At 33.5% G+C, this 9,015-nt stretch overlaps 1 protein-coding gene and 1 long non-coding RNA gene across 2 annotated transcripts in view; both read left to right on the top strand.

The window, feature by feature from the left end:
- Positions 1-329: 329 nt before the first annotated feature.
- Positions 330-1,690, top strand: LOC108137467. The gene is made up of 2 exons (XR_001774041.2): positions 330-1,298; positions 1,387-1,690. It is a non-coding gene; the product is annotated as an uncharacterized LOC108137467 (long non-coding RNA).
- Positions 1,691-3,947: 2,257 nt separating this feature from the next.
- LOC108146783 (UDP-glucuronosyltransferase 2C1-like) overlaps positions 3,948-9,015 on the top strand; it is a 122,269-nt gene continuing 117,201 nt past the window's right edge. Inside the window, exon 1 of the mRNA XM_041709986.1 lies at positions 3,948-4,084. The gene's annotated coding sequence lies outside the window, so the exon portion shown is untranslated. The remainder of the gene's footprint in view (positions 4,085-9,015) is intronic.

Genomic DNA, 9,015 nt, shown 5'->3' with positions numbered 1-9,015 from the left:
GAAATAGTGTTGTTATTGAGTTAAGATACTCGCCTCTTCGAAGTTCGGAGAGTGATTATTCTTGGCACAGTGCGACATGAGTGCTATTTTCTGCGCGTTCGTATGGTGTCTAGATTTGAAGTCCGATTTATGCTGTTCCTATATACACGGTATTTTATATATTTTTGGTCAGTTTCATTTATCTTAGATTTTGTTCTGTTATATATAGATTTTAATGTGTGGTGCGGTTTATGTGCGATGCTTATGTTTTCTTTGTCGTAGCAATCCGATTTCGCTACACGTTTGGATAATGCCGGGACGTATGTAATTGACAGTCGTTCGGGTCTAGTTGTTTTTGTAACATCGTTCTCTTATCCCCTCTCTTTTTGATTAGTCTTTTTTGTATATGATGTTTATGTTTGATTAGCAAGCATAATATTTTCTTATGGTAGTATTGTGTGTGTTTGTCCAGTAATTTGTTTATGTCAAAATGTATGTCTTTATCGTCTGTAAATAATTTGTTGCTCCTAGTGCTGTCTTTTATGAATTTTCGACATAGAATTCTACAATTGGTCTCAACGTCTCCGAGAAGCATATTAGAGCTCGAATACAGTTACATTGATTCAGGTTAGATCCAAGTGAAGAACTTGAATCAAATAACCCTGAACCAACTGAGTCAGACACGCAAGATTAAAGATTCAGACCTGGATATAATAGAATTCAAGCCTACCATAATGGCAAACGAAACTGTTGCCCAGCGGGCATACATAAAAGATATATCAAGCGCCATACCCAAATTCAATTCAGGAAAAACTGCTTAAAAATGTACCATTGAAATATACAATTTACGAAAGCTACTTGAATCTTTGTATATCGATGAAGGTTTATCTGCCGAACATGCTGATAAGTTCAGCACAAAATAAGCCATTACAGCAATGGGTAAAAACCGTGAGCATGGCAGACTAAAAACAATTCTAGAAGCTGGTAACTTTACCACAATCAATTATGCCATCACGCAGTATATACAATGTAGTACGGAAATGACAGGCAACGTGAACTCCAAATTATACGCACGTGGAGGACTAGCCTATAGAGGCTAGAATAGACGACATACTCTATCAACTAGGCAGAGAAAAATACTTTTCATGCTTAGATTTAATGTCAGGATTTAATCAAATAGAACTCAAAAAAAACTCTTTGAATATAACGTCAATTTCCACGAGCAATGGCTCCAATCGTTTCACGCGATTACCTTATGGATTAAAAATAGCACCACATTATTTTCAAAGAATGATGACAAATGCATATTCAGGTATCAGGTACAGGCATTCCTATATATGGATGACCTAATTGTCATCGGTTGTTCAGAAAAGCAAAATACCTCACAAATGTTTTTGATTTATGCAGGAAACAGAACCTTAAATTGCACCAAGAAAAGTGCACATTTTTCGGACACGAAGTCACCTACCATGGACATAAGTGTACGGACAAAGGTATTCTACTAGACAACAAGAAATATGAGGTCATACACAGTCCCAACGGACGCAGATGGCGCTGGAAAATTCATTGCATTCTGCAATTATTACAGAAGATTCATTAACAATTTTCAAGACACATAACGCGATTATACAAAAAGAATGTAAAATTCGAGTGGTCAGATCAATGTCAAAAAGCCTTCCAGTACATAAAAATACAACTGATTAAACCAACATTATTACAATATCCCGATTTTAATAAAGACATTTGCATAACAACAAGCATGCGGAGCCGTTCTAACACAAGAACATAATAGAACCCATCCACCAGTAGCATACGCAACACGCTCATTCACAAAGGGAGAAAGTAATAAACACAAGACAGAGCAAGAACTAGCAGCTAACATTGGGCAATTAAACATTTTAAACCTTGTATATATACGGAATACACTTCGCTGTAAAAACGAACCACAGACCACTAACATATCTACTTTCAATGACTAACCCAAGTTCAAAATTGACCAGAATGAGACTTGACTTAGAGGAATACTATTTTTCTGTTGAATATCTTAAGGGAAAGGACAATCAAATTGCAGACGCATTATTTCGAATAACCATAACGGACTTATAAAATGTTCAAACGAATAACAAAATTCTGAAAGTCATTACCAGAAACCAAAGTAAAAAAAAAAATTAATAAAAACTAACAACAAATTATAAATAATTAAAACTTTTTTAAATTTTCCAAAATGTTATATTTTAAACAATTAAATATAATGACTAGAAAATAACTTCATTTGTAGTAGTAGTATGTAGTATGCACACATATTGTATACCCACTGTACCAAGAGTACTTAAAGGGTAACACTTTGTTGCAGTGTTTACATAATCCAAATGTCCCAGTCTTTAACCCAAGTGGACGAAATATGAACCGATCGCTATGCCTTGGACTACACACCGAAAGTGCTAGCGTCGGCATAATTGTAACACGAACGGACCACATGTGCATATACCTCGCGCTCCCGCTTAAGAGAGCATAGCCTATATACCTAAGCATACACATAGCCGTCTTTCTGCCGCCGTCTGTGGGCAGCGCAGCGATGAGACTAAGCCTTACTTAGAATTAAAAGAATAATGTAAGAACAGAAAACATATAAACGTTGGAGCGGCAACATTACTGCTCCTAAAAATAAAGATACAATTTAACTTAAAAGTTTATGTTTCATTTGTGAATAAAAAAGATACTTTATTAAAAAAATTTTTCAAAGAAAAATAATGAAAAATACGCCGGTGACCGTGAAGTTGGATTGCGGTGAACATCAAACTACGTGACCGGATTATCACCAAACACAATGTATATGCATTTTAAAGCTGATAAATGTTTCAAGGTAATAACAGTTTTTTTTCTATTTTTTTATGCATTATGAAGTGAGCAACGCGAATTAAGTTTAAAAACCGCAGTTAAAAATTATTAATAAGAAATAAAAAAAACTCTTTGTGAATACTTGCAGATTTATGTGAAATAGATTTTGTGTTCAGCTGTTCACAAACTTCAAAAAAGACGTTTTCGGGAAAATCGATTTAAAGTTTTTCATGCGTGAGAGGGTCGCTTGAAACGCTGTAACTCCGTTAGTTTTACTCGGATTGACTTGAAATTTGTAAATAACATTCTGAACATATTGTTGATTCAAAAACAAAAAAAAACCAAGAAAGAAAGCAGACTTTGGCAAGCCGAAGTTCATATACCCTTACAGCTATTGCAAGAATTATATATTTTTTAAAACATTAAAATTATGATTTACTTGCGTTTATGTTTAAAAACATTGAAGCTGTGAAGAAAGAACTGAAACTTAATTAAGAAAAACAGCAAAGATTTTTTTTTTTATTCCACCTGCAAAACGAGGACAACTTTTGGAAAAGTTTTATTCAGATAGCTTTAAAACTGATAGACTAGTTTGCGTAAGAACGGTCAGACGGATGGACGGACGGATGGATGGATGGACGAACGGACAGACGGACGGACGGATGGACTGACGGACATGGCTAGATCTACTCTCCTAGTGATGCTGGTCAAGAATACGTATACCTTACTGCATTGCAAACTTCTGACTAAAATTAGAAAACCCTCTGCAAGGGTTTCAAAATAAGCAATAAGGAATTATTTAAAAATAACTTACAAACCATTAATTTAAAGTTAAATGTTGAGTACAAAAAGTCCTTTGATTCTTAGTTCAAAAGCTCCAAGCTAATAAAATCAAAAGGGGTCATAAAAAATGTGGGAGCTCAAACAGGACCCAAAATCTAACTTTGATTAGAACCAATTTAAACTGTTCAACAGTTGCACTAAAAAACATCACACAGCAAGTGCAGTGCCGTCTAACCAAAGTTACTGAAACGTAACCAAAACACGTTGTGTGCATATATTCCAGTAACACCGGTATCTCGTTGTGACGTTTATCAGAGGCCAAAAGCTTACACCAACTTTCAGTTTGTTTAAGTTAACCCGAGGAGAAACTTCGTCAAACCCAGAGCTTAAGCTTCGAAGAAAAGTGAAAAGTCGTAGTGTTCGTTTTTATGTTTTATTTTACCGGGCTGACAGTCAATGTGTTTATAAGATCAACTACGTAAAGGTATTGCGACTGTGGCAATCTAGTTTTTTTTTAAATGGCCAAAGAGTGCAATGGCATGCTCTAAGTGCAGTGTGGTTGCTGTGCCTTTTTATGTATAATTGTGATTCGTTTTTCTCTTTTCCATTTTAACGCAGAATATTAAATAATTTGTTTGTCTTAGTAAAAGTGTGTTAATAGCTTTGTATACGTCGGAATATTGTTTTGACCTGAAGCAGTCACAGCAGCAGCGTTACGCATCTCGGAGACATGTTTATGCATATGCATAAGGGTTAAAAGTGCAGAAAAATATAAAAAAATTAAACTGTGGAAAGTAAATCCAAAAATGTAAATAAACTGGTAATCTACGACTTAACCTACTGTCCCGATTTATATGATTAACCCATCGAAATTAAATTTGGTAAAAGCAGCCTGAAATAAGAAGTAATGCAATTTTTTGTCTATCACGCTGGTTATTGTGTAAATATCTTTGTTCACCGGTTTATCTCCTGTTCTGCTTGACCAATTTCAGTCATCGCTTACTTTTCTAAACATGTAAACATGTAAAGGTTTCTTAATGAAGATGCACAACAAAGTTTTGAAATGTTGCTTAAACTGAACTTCCCAAATCTTAAAATATGTAAGCCTAAAAACCGAAATTTTTCAATCTTAAAGATGGAACATTTACGAACGCAACCCATTTTTAAAGTCAACATTCCGCCGGTAAATCGTTTTTTTACGGATTTTTCTGTATGACTTTTCTGTATGTCTTTTAGCCTGATTCCATTGCCGCATTAGTGCACTTTTTAAATGTGCTTTCATTGCAATGCATTAGTGCATTTTGCACTCTGGGTTTGTTTACTTTTGAATTGTCACAAATTAAAACGAAACTAATTAAATATCATGAATATAAGCGAGATTACGGAAATCTTTCATACTAAGCAGGACATCCAAAATGCTTTCGAGTCATTTGCCAACTTGGACGACAAGGGTCCTGTTGGTGTTGTTTGACGGGTTTGCAAAGGAGATTACCACAGATTCTAAAAAGAGCAAGGATCCCCGTATATGTGGGAGTTTTTTCCTGTCAGAGATGCAGCATTAATGCATTGTGGACCTTCGACCAGGATTTCCTGCGTGTACCCTTGTTTTCAGTCATTTTTACGCAAAATAGATTTTATAATCAAAAGAAACAAAAATTGCGCCATCCGTGCATAAAATGCTATAGTGGTGGCACTAACGAAATATCGTTAAAATCAGTATTTTGCGGTATTTTTCTAAAAATGTTCGGGCGAATAATTTTTAATCGCATTTATTAATCGCATTTATTTTAAATGCGGCATTTAGCCTTATAGGATTCCCTGTGTTAATAAATGCGCATTAGGATAAACGCGTTTTTTAGGCGTTAATGGAATCCGGCTAAAAATTAGTTTCGGTATTTAGGCGTGTATTTTCAGTTATAGCAACTTTTTAAAACTTTAAATAGCTTTAGCAATCATATTAGGAATCCTATCATTATAACATGTAAAGAAAAGTTGATAAGCAAAATCGGAGATAAAAATAAAATAGGCATGAAACTGATGATTACTCATTAAATATAAATACCTTACAAAAAATTAATCAGTTAGGCAAACTGTTTTTGGGAAATCAAGGTTTGATCTCTGTAGGATTTTGAAATATGGAAACCAGTGTTATGTTCGAAAACAATTATTTGTTTTGTCTGCATGGGAATAAATGTTTTTTTTGGAATTTTAGAATTCTGAAACACTATTAGATAATATTAATCTTTTACGTATTGATAATTTTTAATGAATATACCATGTTTGTCACCTCTAAGAATCAGGAATTAAAAATCGTTTTCCACCAACTTAAAAATAGTTTATTAAAAAAAAAAACATTGGACTATCATTTAAAAATAAGAGCTTTTGGCTGTATTTCGAAAAACCCCGTCCCCCGATCATATCAATTATCAGGATCCATGTACTTTGGGGTCCCTATTACAAATTAAAAACTTTAGCTTAAAGACGGATTTCTTGGAAAATAACGGTAAAACCGTTATTTATGTTTTTTTTTGCAATTTCTTGTAAAATATGACTTCTATAAAAAAACACATACAAACAAAAGTTCAAGGTTCAATTGAAATACACATTTTATGTTTTGTGACTTTTGTCGGCAAAGTTAATATATAACCAGATATCGACCGAAAATGGCCTTTTAGCCGTCATTTTAATCAACGTCATCCAGATAGGTTTAAGCTAAATTGCTTAACGCTTATCGATACATTATCGCGTTCGTGAATTTTATCGAAATATTATCGGTTTCGTGAATGTTACCGATGTGCGATATATGTATACACGCAGGCCAAATTAAAAATATTTTAAACACACATCGCGCGATTTGATATGCGAAAACCCTAGAGAATGGCAATTAAGGGGTAGTTTTGTAAAATTTCGAAAATCATTTAATTAGATTAATTTTTAGATGACCGCTTGAAGGCAAAGGTTTTCTGCATTTTTTTCGTTAGCTATCAGCTTTACGGAACTTTTTTTAAAGGTTTTTTTGACAAACTTAATATTATAGGATTTATTGGCAAAAAAGAAAAGGAAAATTTCTAAGAAATCGGTCTTGTCGCCAACTTTGACCCATTTATTCGTAAACCAGACCCAAAATTACATAGATCTTGAAAATTTTAAATGATCGGGCGTTGGGCCTTTTTGGAAGTTTATCCAATCAATAAAAACTCGGTTACATATAGTTTGGCACTTATAATTTTTGTTAACCTTTTTCTAATTCTAAAAGGTGGGCTTGCGTAGGCAAACAATTCTCTTGTGATTCTCTAACAAATCAGTTGGCAAAAATCCTTCTTTGTCGGCATCTAATTTTTTTTCTTAATTAAAATTGTTCTACAAAGTTTTAAAGGCAAAACAAAGACGATCAATAAGACTTTTCATTTTCAAACAGCGTACTAAAATTGCTTGACCATTCTTAAAAATATAAAAAAACAAAAGAGTACAACGTTTTATTAGCTTAAATTAAAAACAAGAAGAGAAGCTATCTTTGGCCAGCCGAAATTAATATACTCAGCATTGCAAAATTTAAATATTTTCATTACATATTACTCCAATCTTATACGCATTAAAATAGTATTTTTGACAAAATAAAAAGTAATTCTGAAATATTAAACAACAACTTTATCTGAAAAAATGAAAACAGCCGAGCTATTAATTTTATACCCTTGCAGTGGCTATTGTAAAATTGGTCAGACGTTTGTAGCGCAGTGAAGGAGCTCTGTTTAATAGCTAGAGGTTTTAAACTTTCGCAATCTTATTTTTTTAAGTGTACGCAGATCAAGTATGAAAACGTTGAAAATGAGACAGCTATATTATATAGCTGCCATAAGAACAATGTAAAAATTTCAATTTCGCTGTTTTTTTACCGCTCTCCTCCTCGATTCTCATAGAAGAGCATATTAAAAATGAAAGCTCCGTTTAGGCAAGGTTTCCTCCTCGATTCTCATTAAAGCTATATAAATGTACGAAGTTGCACAGTTAGTATCCTTCTGTGGGAAAAACGGATTTTTCCCTTAAATAGTGTTATGAAGTTTTGCCGATGCCTACCATATAAATGACCATGCCAAGTAAATGATTATATTATAACATAAAGCTTATAGAAATATTCCGTTATGTAGTTACATGTAAATTATTTGTGATTGAATTAAATTTGTCGCCATTGTTTTCATATTGTATAGCCGCGTAGAGGGTATAATACAATTGTTCAGAAAGACGTATGTTTACTATGTCATTAAGATGCCTAAAAACCAGTAAAAAACACTTTAAATTTTCGCAAAAGGCCAGTAACCTTTATTTGAACAAAATTTCATTCTTAAATTAATATTGATTCCTTTCTTCATACAAGAAATGCAGTTCTTAAACCAGGAAATATTATTTGAAAAACAAAAAATAAAATTCCTTAAGTCTAGAAATATTGTTTCTTAAATCAAGAAGAAGAAGAAACAAGAAAAAATATTTTTAAAACATAAATATATTTTTTAAAAATATGATAATTTCTCATAGTTCTGCCAGGGGAAGCGTCGCGACACGAGCAGTATTTGTACCCAGTCGGAAATAACACGTTTTAGGATGTGTTCTTTCACGCTTTCTTTGCATGCGAAAAATACATTCCAGATCTCTGAAAGCTCCCTTTCCTTTTTTTCCGAGACGGGAAAAGAGGCAAGCCTTCTTTTTGAACCGATCTAAGAACGAATCTTAATACGTGCCGTTGGAAGGTAGTTTCAACTTCGGAAACGGTCGGCTTTCCTTTCCATTTGTACTTTACGAAGGAAGCATTCGACAGCGCACTGTTAGAATTAACTCAGAAACGTCCCTGGGGAAACTTTCTGGATTGCTTCCAAAGCAAGCATTGCGTAGCACATTTAAAGAATGAATATTGATCCCTTCCACAAGAACACATTAAGAATGATTCCAAAACATGCCTTCTAATAGTCTTACCCAAGAATGTAAATATTATCGTTCCCAAAAAGGCTATTGGGAACAGTTCTATTTTTTAATTTCAATTTCTTATTTTGAAGGTCAGTCGAAGCTCTTTGATGTTGTCGGTGAAGCAGTAGCCGTCCCTCCTTTGTTACTCTGAAAATATAATAATTATAAAATTATAATGCTTGTCATTTAACACACTATGTATAAATAAATGACATTTTCGTTTTTACACAAAAAGTGTAAAGCACTAAAAAATTTTAAAATTGGACAATTGATTGATAAAAAATTGAACGATATCACAAAGAAGGATATATATATAATTTTATTAAAATATGATTGTAAGTTGGTAAAACCCGTACCGAGCAATGTCACATTTAAATGAATGTAGGGCGCAAAAATTTCCTTGCCCCTAGTACCGCCGTAGCTTGGCTCCATTATTAAACTGGGATATAATACCTTACT

This window comes from Drosophila elegans, unplaced genomic scaffold (genome assembly GCF_018152505.1).
Source record: "Drosophila elegans isolate 14027-0461.03 unplaced genomic scaffold, ASM1815250v1 contig_536, whole genome shotgun sequence".
Taxonomy (NCBI): Eukaryota; Metazoa; Arthropoda; class Insecta; order Diptera; family Drosophilidae; genus Drosophila; species Drosophila elegans.
This window is presented reverse-complemented; position numbering and strand designations above follow the sequence as displayed.